The following is a 13185-nucleotide window of genomic DNA, read 5'->3' on the forward strand; positions in this document are numbered from 1 at the left end:
TTATGGACAGGATGTAGTCTCTGCGAGGATGTGGGTTCGATCCCTGGCCTCGCCCAGTGGGTTAAGGTTAGGGCATTGCTGTGGGCTGCGGTATAGGTTGCAGATGCGGCTCGGATCTGGTGTTGCTGTGACTGTGGTGTAGGTGGGCAGCTGTAGCCCTTCCTAGCCTGGGAACTTTCATATGCTGCAATTGCAGCCTTAAAAAGAAAAAAGAGATACGGAATTATTAACAGCAGATTTAGGATTTAATTCAGTGCCTGCTCAATGCCAAATCCCATGCTCATAACTCTTATCTGCATGCCCTCTACGCCCACACCTATGGCAGGACCCACTACCCCCTCATGGGCAGCACCCATAGCATTTAGGTTCACAGACTCTTAGAGTTGGAAGCGACCCAAGAGATCGCCTACTCCAGGCGCCTAACAATGCAGGACATCTTTCCGTAACCTGACACAAGTCCTTATCAGGCTCTGCTTCAGGGAAGAAAGCACATTCTTTTCCTGGATAGTGGGAGGCTTCATTGCAGAGGCAACACAGTGCGACCTAAGGAGACAGACAGGCCCTTTAATCCTTCTGAGCCAGGGGATCTCAGGCAGGATAATTAAGCAGATGAATTTAAGCTTTCTTATCTCTAGAATGGGGATATTGTCCCATAGGATCCTGCTGAGGGTTCACAGAATGACAGATATAAATGTCTATACAGTAGACAAGGTTATTTTCCCTTTTCATGAATGTCTAGAGCTAAGTAATCAATATGAAGACTTACTCTGCTTGGCATGAACCAGATCAGAGCCACTTATAGGCATGAGTGGTTTTTTTGTTTTTCATTTTGTTTTGTTTTTTGTTTTTGCATGAGGTTTTTTTAAAATCCCAATTTTAGTGAGCACAAATCTCATTCAGTTCACCATGACGTATTTTGCCATTAAAAAAAAACAAACAAAAAACAAACCCAAGCAAGCAACACTCATTTCTATTTGATTTTGAACCCACCCTGTCTCTGTATGTTAAGGCCTCTTCTATTTCCAGTTTGAAGGCTTGTGGCTATTTATCCCATCTGGGCTGGGGTGAAGGGTGAGTCTGAGAAGTCTCTTGATTGAGGACTGAGGAGTATAAATAGACTCCACTGTCTTTTCTTTTGGTGATCCAACTTTTTTAATTATAGAAGCTTTAAGAATAAATTCTACTGACTTAGGTTCTTCAATTTAAAAATGAAGGAATCACTTCAGTGCAATGTAATTCACCTATTTTGGTGTAGAGTTTGGTGAAATTTGGCAATTGGAGATAATTGCATAGCCAACCCACACTCAAGGTACAGAACAATTTCCTCACCTTTAAGGTTTCCCCTTTGGCCTTTGAATTTGAGAGAGACATCGACAAACTAGCTGGGATCCAGGGCGAGAAATCTTGAAGTCATGGGATAGACAGAACACCCAAAAGAAGGAGGGCCATGCATTGTCCCTCCAGAGAAAAGAAGGAGAGGGCAGCCTTTGAATGGTGAAGAGCTGCCGTAGCTGTGGCTTAGTCAGTGGAGGAGACTTAGTCAGTGGAGCTCAGAGGGAGCCATCAGGACTGAGGGGCAGAAGTGAGATATATTTTGATTCAATATAAACACATTTCTAAAAACAATGTAACCACTATTTGCAGATGATGAAGGCAAGTGAGACTCAGAGAGTTAAACATAAATTACTGTAGATCAAACGCTTAGGAAGTGGTGGGGTCAGAATTTGAACCCAGAAATTCTGCTCTTCAATCCAGATTTTCTCCTTCTACCCTCCACTTTGGAAGGTCTATAGGAGACTCAGGGAGCATGGGGTTAGGTGGAGATGACCTGATTTGAGTTAGCTGCTCAGGTGTTTGTCACTGGCTCGGGCCACACCTTCACACGGGGCAGCCAAGGCCCATCAGAAACAAGAGGCCCTTGGAGGGTGGGTGGAGGAGGGTGAGGCCACCTTGTCCCCAGCCTCTGGTTCGATTTGCTTCACTGCTCCTGGCAATCTCTTGCCCTGATTTCCAGTGTGGGCTGAGGATCCAGGTCAGTGAGAAGCCTGGCACTAGGTTTGCCTGTGTGGGTGCTGCTGATAGGGATCAGCTGCTCCAGGCTGGGGCTGGGCTGGGTCTGGGGGCTGGGGGTTGAGCACAAGACCCCAGCCCCCGGCTCAGGCTCTGTGGAGGAGCTGGTGGAAGTGCCTCTGCCTGCCTAGCTGGGCTCACCTGAGAGGTTCTGAGCCAGGACCAGAAGAGAATTGTCTGTAGGTTGGAGAATAGAAACAGAGTACCCTCAGGTGAGAGAGGGGCAGGGAGGGAGAGGGAGAAGGAGAGAGAGAGAGGGGAGAGAGTGTTTGAGAGGAGGCAAGGACTGGGGAACAGAGCGGGCACTTTACGGGCTCAACTCTTAGGGAGCATACAAGTGAGAACTCGCAGATGGAGGAGGAAGGATGGGCTTTGCTCCATTTCCTGGGGCTGCCGGTCTTCCACTGGGTGGGAGCGGCCCAGGTACACTCCCCAGTGGGGCATGAGGATGCTCAGGTGATGGTCCTCAGCCCTGCCTGTGGCTGGAGGCTCCTGAGGCTTTGGGTGTTGTTTGGTGTGACTGAGGCATCTGGGGCGGGGACAGAGCCCGGCAAGGCCCCTCCTCCCAGGCTGCCCCCCTGCCCCCTCCTTGTCTCAGAGCGGCACCCGCATCGCTAGGCAGGTGGCCTGGGAGCCAGGTTTGCTGAGCGTTTTTTCAGGTTTGCCCAGCTCGGGGCCCAACCATTTGGCAGGAAACAGGACAGAGGTCACTTGAATTCAGACCACACGTCCCTGTTAAATACATCAGCTTTTAAATCAATCTTTGTTCAAAGTCCAGTGAGTTCCAAGACTAGCTCTTCAGCAGAGAGAGAATTCCTCAGGGAACCCAGTGGCTCCTCTTCTCCAGGATCCAGGTAAGAGCTGTCTCTCCGTTCCCCCCCCTTCCACCCTGGACAGGGGCACTGGCCACCTGGGTCCGAATCACCTCCTTTTTTTTCTTTTTCCTTTTCTCAGCAGGAGCTGGCTGTCCAGGGCAGAAGAGGAGCTGGTGGGGAAGGAGCCAGGCCCCTCTGCGGGGGGACGGGGTGGGGTGGGGTGGACTGTCCACCCTCTGAGCTCCTCTCTGCCTGAGACGCCTGCCCCTTGCAGGCTGGGGTCTGCTTCACAAAGGAGCTGGTAAACTGACCCTCAGGAAAAGCTTTCCGGGGTTGGGGTTGCATGGGGGTGTTGATGTGCAGCCAAAGGGAGGGAGACAACAGGCCTGGCAGGACACAGGGGAGCTACTCATTCACAGGCCTCCCACTGTCCAAGTGCTTGGGGCAGCAGAGCTTTGCTTCTGGAAGCAGCCCTGAAAGGATACAATCTCACTTTCTCACTGGATAATAAAAACAAATGTCTTTCCTCTTTCATTATGTTGTAGCACAAGGGGAAAAAAAAAAAAAAAAAAAAAAAGAAGGAAAAAAGAAAAAGGCAAAAACAGTGGATTTCCAGGCTGGCTGGATTTGAAAACAGAGACCCCCTGGCCTACTCTTTGGAGCATCTAGTTCTTTGGGTTTTGTGAGGTCCTGAATTTTTTTTTTTTTTTTTTTTTTTGAACACTGTCCCTCCCCAGATGACTCGTGTGTGCAGGTAGGTTTGGGAACTCTAGTAGCTTATTTCCTAGGCAGAGGGGATTGAGGGACTTCAATGTCACTGTCCTCTCAGGGCAGCCAGCCTAGGCGACTCCCGGTCAGCACGGGCCCTGGAAGAACACGTTCCTCCTTGATTACACTTCCTGCAAAGCACGCAGGGGCGTCAGTCCCCGTTTCCAAAAGTCCCAGGGGCTCTTTGTCTCAGGCCATGGTTGTCTAGTCACCTGGAATCACATGTTCTTTCCCGCAGCAAATAACTCAGGGACTTTGAGTTTGTGTGTTAAGACAAAGTAAATTGTTCTTATCTTTGACTCTTTTGTTTGTTCTTTGCACCATAAACGATGAACTTGCTGATAATGATGTCTTGTGTTCATGGACCACTGGCTAGAGAGCAATTTCTCGTCCTGGAGGAAGAAGATGGGGCTGGGATACCCATAATCTGGGTTTTGATTTAGTTGTTAGGGACAGGCCACTGACGTCGCTTCTCCAACTGGAGTCTCCATTTCATCATCTTCCAAAGCCTTTCATTTTTCCCCAGATAAAACTGTATGTTTGAGCATAAGCACAAATGTGCTTACACTTCAGATGTGTGTGTCTAAAGGCTCCGTGGGACAGTGGGACAGCCTTGAGGTCAGCCGGGAGGCCTTGTCCCGTCTTTTAATCTCTTTGAGCCTCTATTTACTCATCTATCAATAAGGAGTTGAGACTAGATGATCGTTAATGTCCTTTTTGGCCCACCAGGTATAAGCGACCCGGGAGCTCTGAAGGCTGGCTCCTGCTTGTCCTTTGGGTATGAATTAAAATGTTGCCTCCCCAGGAATGGCTTTTAAATTCAGCGTCCTCACTCCACCTCACCACCATGTATCATCAGAAATCATCGTGCTACTTTTTGTCACTTTTGCCAGATGTTAAGCTTCAAGAGAGCAGGGGCCTGGTCCTTTGTGTTACCTGCTGTCGTCCCAGCTCCTGGAGTGATACCTGGCACAGAGTTCATGCTTTTTATTTCTGTAAATGGAAGTTTATGTGCCTAGGAGGGGGCTGCAAGAATAGAATCAGTGTGTTTGGATTAAATGCTCTTAGCAAAGAGGAGGCTGAAGAACCCTGATATTCTCTCAGGCACCTAAGGTCCTGATTCTGATCAAGTGGGAATGGGTGTCTCTGGTCACACTGTGGTTAAGAGGTTTTCACATTTGTTTCATGGGAGTTTGATGAGAGTAGCAAGGTGGAGCTAGATGTGTTTTCCTCAAGATCTCAGCGTCTCCTTTCCTTGGCCCTTCGTGATGGTCTCTTTGCCTGGGGGGTGTCATGGATAACTGGTTAAGAATTAGAGACCTGGAGTTCCCATCGTGGCGCAGTGGTTAACGAATCTGACTAGGAACCATGAGGTTGCGGGTTCGGTCCCTGCCCTTGCTCAGTGGGTTAATGATCCTGCGTTGTTGTGAGCTGTGGTGTAGGTTGCAGACGCGGCTCGGATCCCGAGTTGCTGTGGCTCTGGCGTAGGCTGGTGGCTACAGCTCCAATTCGACCCCTAGCCTGGGGACCTCCATATGCCGAGGGAGCGGCCCAAGAAATAGCAACAACAACAACAACAACAACAACAAAAGACAAAAAAAAAAAAAAAAAAGAATTAGAGACCTGAAGTCCAGGGCAGATGTATTCTTCCTCTGTAGATCTCTAGTTCCTCTTTGGTCAAATGGGCATAATAGAAACTCATTCCTAGTGTTATGATGATTGGATGGGAGAAGCACATAGTGCCTGGCACACCTTAAATGCTACTATTCGGATGCTCTTTGGGCAGCTTTCTGACTGGGCATGACCCCAGGGAAGGCAGGGCCTCAGGCAGTGGTAAGGAGTTTTGATAAATATGAGAGAGAGCCCCTAGTATACCCTACGGCAGCTGGGGAAGTTTTGCTCTTGGTCTCAAATGGCTCCCAGCTTCTGAGACGTCAACACTGAAGCTCCTCTGTAATCTCTAGAACCGACGACTCTCAGGTGCTTCACAGTCCACGACCTGACCTGCTTCTTAATTTCAACCTACACCCGTTCTCTGGGCTTTCGGAACCAGTCACTCTTCCTGAACATCCCTGTGCTGGTCCTTTTGCCCAGGATGCCTCCCCCACTCCCAGTCTAACTACTTGAGTTCCCTCACACGGCATATCCCTCATGGTTGGGAGGCTGGGGAGATGGTGGGAGGAAGCCAGACTCAACTGGATTTGAATCCAGGTTTGGTTGCTTATCCACATAGCTAATGGGAACCCAATGTACCCAATGTACATTTTCAGAGACTTTTTTTCTTGTAAAATGGACCGTTAGGATTAAATGAGAACTCATTAAGGTAGCTTGGCTGGTGCTTGGAGCCTAGTAGGAGCTCCATAAATGTGTACAACAACAAACAAACACCTTCTTTTCAATATTCCAACACCCACATTTGGTAGTTATGTCTGTAGCTTTCCTCCACTTGACTCTGGGCTCTGTGAGGGCAGAACAGTGTCTAATCTGGGTTGAACCTCGGTATCTGCCTCATCTCAGGTACTAATCATAGCTTATTGATTATGTAAATGATACTTGAGATTTAGAGGATTGAGCGATTTCTTCACTGTGGTGGTCAGGAAAGAATTTACGTTTAACCTAAAATTTGAACTTGACAGTGGGTAGGTCTTGAATTCATTCACTTGGGAAAAATGTTTGCTTAGGACCTACTATGAATAAATAATCGGTGGGGGTAGGCATTTCAGGCAGAGCAAAGGGCAGGAGGGTGGGGCTGACCACATGCGGGCCAGTTTGGTGCCTGCTGAGGAGCAGAGGGGAAGGAGGTAGGGCTGGGTTAGGTTGAACCTCAAAGCCTGAGCAAGAAGTCTGGATTTTCGGTTCTCGAATGTTAATCTTTAAGACTGACATGGTGAGAGCAAGATTAAGTTTTTCTTGAGGCAGTGACTGCGAGATCCTGGATGCTGGAGGACCCTGAGAAGTAGGAATAAAGCGAGGGGGTAGAAATGGAAGTTCAAGGGGTCTTGTAAAACAAGATACCAGTTTGGGGAGATATGATTGTTCCAGCCAAACCTTGGGATAGTTTAGCTGTTTTCAGGTACTAGTTCTAGCAGCAGCACGAGGGTATCCTTTCCCTGAGGGCATCTCTGTCCTAACTTGGCAGAACTCTTAGATAAGCAAGTAGGGAAGGCCTTGAACTCCAACCAAGAGTCCTGCCATATAGGACTATGTACCATTCATGATGGGTGGGTAGGGGGAGTGGCATTTAGTACCAGCAGGCCAAATGAACTTCAAGATAAGAAGATTCCATTCCTTATCACAAATGAGAAGTAAGAAGGACTCACTGGACCTCTCATCACTTTTCTTTATTGGAACACATTCCATTAATTTTCCACACTTGAAATCTATGGCTGGCTAAAACCAAATGGTAACCATCATGGTGGGGAAGTACTGTTAGTAAAAACAGGTTTTGGAGCCCCGCTTATTTTCCTATTTTTGACACTAATTATTTAAAATTAACAAACTTGAGTATTTGAATTTCCACACCTCTTGCGTTTCAAAGGAGGAATCCAGGTGGCTTGTGTATAACCTGCAGCAAAGATACAGAATCTGCTCTAGGTAAAATACTTTTGGAGAAGGATGAAATTGAATTACATTTATCTCCTTCTTGCTTGAAGCATCTGTCAGCACCAGCTGAGATACAATAGGATTTATTTGCTGCTGTTGGGAAGAGACAGCGTGTGCCGAGGCTCTGGGGCAGCTCTGAATGAAGGCAGACACTCCTGGCCCAGAGCAGGACACCCTGATCTATCACCAGTCTCCACCAATCACATTTTTCCAACAAAAGTCTAGCAATTTCTTTGTCTTACTCATTACGCAGATGCATGTAAATGCTGGAGGGGCAGCATTTCTCACAAGGGCATGGATATGCCTTGGTCAGGCTTCTGGGAATGTTGCTTTCTCCTTGCTGAAGTTCAAGGTGTTTTGTAGACCAGCATGAAGTTCAGGGCCAAGTGAATAACATTCAGGTTGAATCTTACCCAAGAGCTCCTGCCTTCCCTTCCCCTCATGCCTCAATGCAACAGAAATAATTTATTCTATGGTTACATCCTCGGTTATACAAATTTCCTTCTACAGTTGCGGTAACTATAATTAAACACTGTTCACTTACTGTCTTAAGTTTTTGCTGTTTAGTTTTTCATGGTTCAGGTGTTGTTACATCGGTGCCTTTTAAGGAACAGCTGTGTTTTCTTTGTAGTCTTATACTGACTGCCTCACTGCATCTTCACTATTAGAGAAGATGGTGGTGGGTCCAGGGTACTCGTGACTAATGGTTGTAGGTCATAGTATTTATAGAATGATCCTACTACATCCTGCGTTTGGGGAGACAGGCAAAGAAGACAGTCCTGGCGCTCTTTCTTGTCTGATTCTCCCCCTGCAAGCAGAATGCCGTTCATCCCACATCCTTTCTCTAATCTTTTGGAAGTCCAGTGATCTTGTCTGGTGAGTGACCTGAACTGATGACCGTGATCTATACATATATCCATAATCAGGTGAGGTGCGTCTTCTCCACCTTTGTCTGTTCCTTGGGCCCCTTGGCTGGTGTATCTTTTACTCACCTCTGTTAGAGCTTATCTGCTCCAGGTGTTGGGACTCTCTGGCCAGCTTAGTTCTGTATAAGCTCCATGGAATCTTACGCCTCCCCTCCTTGAATCTTGGCTATGCTTCTTTCTTCTTCTTCTTCTTCTTCTTCTTTTTTTCTTTTTAGAGCCGCACCCATGGCATATATAAGTTCCCAGCCTAGGCATCGAATCGGAGCTACAGCTGCCATCCTATACTACAGCCATAGCAACGTGGGCTATGTCTATGAACTACACCACAGCTCAAGGCAATGCCAGATTCTTAACTCACTGAGTGAGGCCAGGGATTGAACCTGCATCCTCATGGATACTAATTGGATTCGTTTCCACTGCACCACAAGGGGAACTCCTGGTTCTATATATATATATATATATATATATTTTTTTTTTTTTTCTTTTGGCTGCACCTAAGGCATGTGGAAGTTCCTGGGCAAGGGATAGAACCAGCGCCACAGCAGTGTCCCAAGCCTCTGCAGTGACAACACTGGATTCTTGACCTTTTGCACCACAAGGGAACTCCTTTTTCGGGGGGGGAAGATATTCTATTTTTGTAATTCCATAGCTTTCTAACCCACATGATACTTCTGGGTTTAGGGAACTCCTAGTTCATTATTTGAGCTTGATTTCATGGGGATCAAAATCTCCAGCCCTGACTTTTCAGCAGCCAACACTCACTTTGCTGAGGTGGGTCAGAGTGAGGGGAGAGAAAATCCCTGACCTGACGAGCAAGATACCTGCCCATCCCTAGTCTATCACTTAATCTCTTGTCTGCTTCAAAAGGAAAATTGGGAGCACTGCTCAAATGTCCTCACGAGAAACAGGGTTCCCTCTGCATCAGGACCCCCACCAGAGAACTGGGAAGCTGATGTGCCTGCAGTGGGCTTCTCTGCTCCAGATACTGTGCTGAGATGATTTACATGGTCCATCTCAGTCATCTTTGCTGCATTCATGTGCATTTCCTATTTTTGGTGTATTTCTATTTCCAGTTCAGAATGAAGTCAACCATGTTCTCACAGCAACAAGTGGTGACACTGGAATCAAAAACCAGATTTGGCTTTAAAACTCTTGTTCTTTCTAATGTACTCTATCCAGACTAGTGTGCTGAGAGAAGACGGAAATAAAAATACAGATTCTCTTCACATTAGCCGCATACCTGTTTGGCCACGTTAGACTTTTTGTTACTGGAAACCACTCTGTTCTAAGATGACTTTTCCTGTGTTAACCCCTTAATTTTTTTTTTCTTTTCTTTTTAGGTCTGCAGGTGTGGCATATGGAAGTTTCCAGGCTAGGGGTCCAATCAGAATACAGCTGCTGGCCTCTGCCACAGCCACAGCAACGCGGGATCCTAGCCGCATCTGTGACCTATATCACAGCTCATGGCAACGCCGGATCCTTAACCCACTGAGCGAGACCAGGGATAGAACCTGAGTCCTCATGAATACTAGTTGGAGCCATTACCGCTGAGCCACAACAGGAACTCCCAACCCCTTAGTTTTTGCAACTTACCCTTCAGTGCCTCCTTCTTGCCTCTCCCCATCCATCCTGCTGCCCCAATCCCTAAAACACCTCATCTTCCCAATGGGACCTTTGCGGCTCCTCTTTCTTGCGCATTCACATGGCCCCACATTCTAACATTCTGATGGGTTCTGTGCTCATTGTAAATGGAAACCTTCACCTCCTGGCCTTCTGTTTTCAAACATGTCATACTCCAATGTGGGTAAAAATTACCACTTTCTCCTTCTATTCTTCTTCTTCTTTTTTTTTTTTTTGGTCTTTTGTCTTTATAGGGCTGCATCTGCAGCATATGGAGGCTCCCAGGATAGGGGTCTAATCAGAGCTGAAGCTGCCAGCCTACACCACAGCCACAGCAACACCAGATCCAAGCCGCATCTGCAAATCCGAGCCGCGTTTTCGACCTACACCACAGCTCATGGGAACACCGGATCCTCAACCCACTGAGCAGGGCCAGGGATTGAACCCGCAACCTCATGGTTCCTAGTTGGATTCATTTCTGCTGTGCCACGAAGGGAACTCCTCTCCTTCTATTCTTGATGTACATTATGGTGAGAAAAACCCACAAGAAACCATGCTGGTTGGTCTGCTATAAATTCATGAGATTTATCTAATGAAAAAAATATTTAGCTTAAGTGGTTTCTTAGAAATTTTTAATCTGTTGACTCATTATAGTGAAACAATGCTGTGGCTCTGGATATCCTTTTTGCTAGGGTTATAATCTGCCAGCCCAGGAGTTCAATTCTGTTTAGTTTACATGAAGTCTCTTAAAACTTTGAAATAGCTGGCAGCTTTTAAAAGTGGGGACATTTCTCATAAATCTGGATTTCCTGGTCCTCTGGAGAAATTGGATGATCTGGCACATGGGGTTCTTATTTCCTCAGAGCAGCTGTCTTTCGGTGGTTAAGTTCTTCTGTGGTGCAGTGGGTTAAGTATCTGGTGTTGTCACTACTGTGGCTTGGGTTGCTGCTGAGGCACTGGTTCGATCCCTGGCACAGGAACTTCCACATGTCATGGGTGTGGCCAAAAATAAAATAAAAATTTTAAAAAGCATAAAGCTGTAACTAGGAAAAAAAGCACAATTAGATTATAATTATAAATAGAATACACATTTAGTAACCACAGCAGAAAGACCTTGGTCTGAGAAGCAAATAGCTAGACAGGAGGAATTCTAGAGTTTGGATTAAAAAAAAAAAAAAAAAAGGTCCACAGCCCTCTCCTGACCAGCTTCACGGATTTATCAGTTTGAGCCCAGTGGCTATTTTGGTCCATAGCCTCAATTTCCTGGTTTGTCTCGGGAAGTTGACCTTATCTCCCCGGTTATCTCATTTTTTCCACTTCTCTCCTGCCTTAGTAGACGCATTCCATCTCATCAGGCCACACTTACTTCCTATAGTCTCCATATTACCCCTTGCTATACCCACATGAAAACTAAAACCATTCATCACCCCTGGTTTCCCCGCGAGATGCTGTCTCAACGCTCATTTATCTGTTTCAAGATAAAGACCCTCATCGCCTCTGTTCTTTACTAGTATTTACTTGCTTGCTCCCTTAGTCCCTTTCCCTGGATTTCCATTTTCTAGACTTAATTGCCTTTTCTGTTTTCATTCTCTTTACCTCTTAGCATCGTTTTTTCTTTTTTTCTTTTTTCTTTTTAGGGCCGCACCTGCAGCATGTGGAAGTTCCTGAGCTAGAGACTGAATCCGAGCTACAGCTGCCGGCCTACACCTTAGCTACAGCAATACCGGATCCTCCCAGCTGCACCTGCAACTTATGCCGCAGCTTGCAGCAATGCTGGATCCTTAACCCACTGAGTGAGGCCAGGGATGGAACCTGTGTCCTCACAGAGACTATTTCGGGTTCTTAACCCACTGAGCCGCGATGGGAATTTCCTCTTAGCGTCATTTTGCATTGGTAAGTTTCCTGTCTTGCTAAAATTCTTCTTTTAGTTTGGTCTACACTGTAAAATCTTGATCTTCTTATTCCTCCTCTGCTTGATCTTCTTGTCTCCTGGGTACAGATATTGCCCAGGGCTTTATTCTTGGCCCTCTTCCTTTCACATTCTCACTGCCGGGCCAACTCTAGTCTATCACCTCCTGAGCTCCAGGCCTGCGCTTGCGTCTACTTGCAGAATGTACTGCCAATTCTTCTGATTTATGACCTTGCCATATCATTCCTCATAACTATACCATCTTTTTTTTCCTATAAGTGTGTTTGTTTATTTTCCTGTCTTTTTTTTTTTTTTTTTTCTGGGGCTGACCTGCGGCATGTGGAAGCTCCCAGGCTGGGGGTCAAATTGGAGCTGTAGCCACTGGCCTACACCACAGCCACAGACATGCCAGATCCAAGCCGAGTCTGCGACCTACGCAACAGCTCATGGCAGATCCTTAACCCACTGATCGAGGCCAGGGATTGATCCTGTGTCCCCATGGATTCTGGTCAGATTCGTTTCTGCTGAGCCCCAGCGGGAATTCCCAACTATACCATCTTTTAATAGCGCTACTTTTCTACCAGTCACAAAGGCATGAACCACTGGAGTCTTTTTGTTTTTTGGATTTTTTTTTTTTTTTTTTTGGACCTCTTCCCTTCCTAACATCCAGCCCAAGTGGGCAACATTACTTGAAAGATTTATTTGTCTCCTAGTGCCAGAACAGAACACCAATGGCAGAATACCATGTGGTTTAAACAGAATTTTTTTCTCCACACTTCTAGAGGCTGGAAGTCCAAGGTTAAGGTGTCCGAAGAGTTGGTTTCTCCTGAGACTTCTCTCCTTGGTCTACAGATGGTGGCCTTACTGTGTCTTCACAGCGCCTTTTTGCTGTGTACATATACTCCTTGTGTCTTCGTATAGAGATGCCAGGCCCCACCTTTATGACTGTGCCACAATGGGAACTCCCTGTGAAGCTTTCCTTAATTTGTCCCCTGCTATAGGACTGTTGGCTTTTATGCTCTGCTCATTGTGGTAGCTGTTTTTTGTAGTAAAACTTTTCCTTCACCCCTGTTTAACTATAAAGTCACTTGAGAACAGAGGCGTTGACTTTATCCCATCAACCACTTAACAGCGTTTTGCATACAAGTGTGAGGCAAATGTTTGTGGCATGGGCAATTAAAATCAGATTTGGGGTGATGTGTCTTCTTGATGTTCATTGCAGAGTTGAGGAAACTGCATTTATGATCCTAAACAAGCTGCACCTACCCCAGTATGCTAATGGGAGAATCTAACTGGCCTCAGGCAGGAATAGAACTCAGGTTTTCACCCATATGGAGGAGGAGAGATGGCTTCAGCTCTTAAGAGGGTTAGGTTTGGAGGACTTCATTCATGGGATAAAGAGCCCATGGCAGCTGAGAAAAGTTGTCTTCATTGCTTGATTCCGTTTGCCTGGCTCAAAACTAGAATGTGGCGA

At 46.5% G+C, this 13185-nt stretch overlaps 1 protein-coding gene across 4 annotated transcripts in view; it reads left to right on the forward strand.

Annotated features, from left to right (window-relative positions):
- Positions 1978-13185, forward strand: part of PDZK1 (PDZ domain containing 1) — a 32086-nt gene continuing 20878 nt past the window's right edge. Inside the window, exons 1-2 of one of the 4 annotated variants that reach the window (XM_021089949.1) lie at positions 1978-2282; positions 2849-2924. The gene's annotated coding sequence lies outside the window, so the exon portion shown is untranslated. Of the gene's footprint in view, positions 2283-2733; positions 2925-3052; positions 3187-13185 lie in introns of those variants that run through there. The other 3 variants (XM_005663535.3, XM_021089948.1, XM_013997218.1) reach the window with 3 other exon arrangements.

The sequence above is a fragment of the Sus scrofa genome, chromosome 4, assembly GCF_000003025.6.
Source record: "Sus scrofa isolate TJ Tabasco breed Duroc chromosome 4, Sscrofa11.1, whole genome shotgun sequence".
Taxonomy (NCBI): Eukaryota; Metazoa; Chordata; class Mammalia; order Artiodactyla; family Suidae; genus Sus; species Sus scrofa.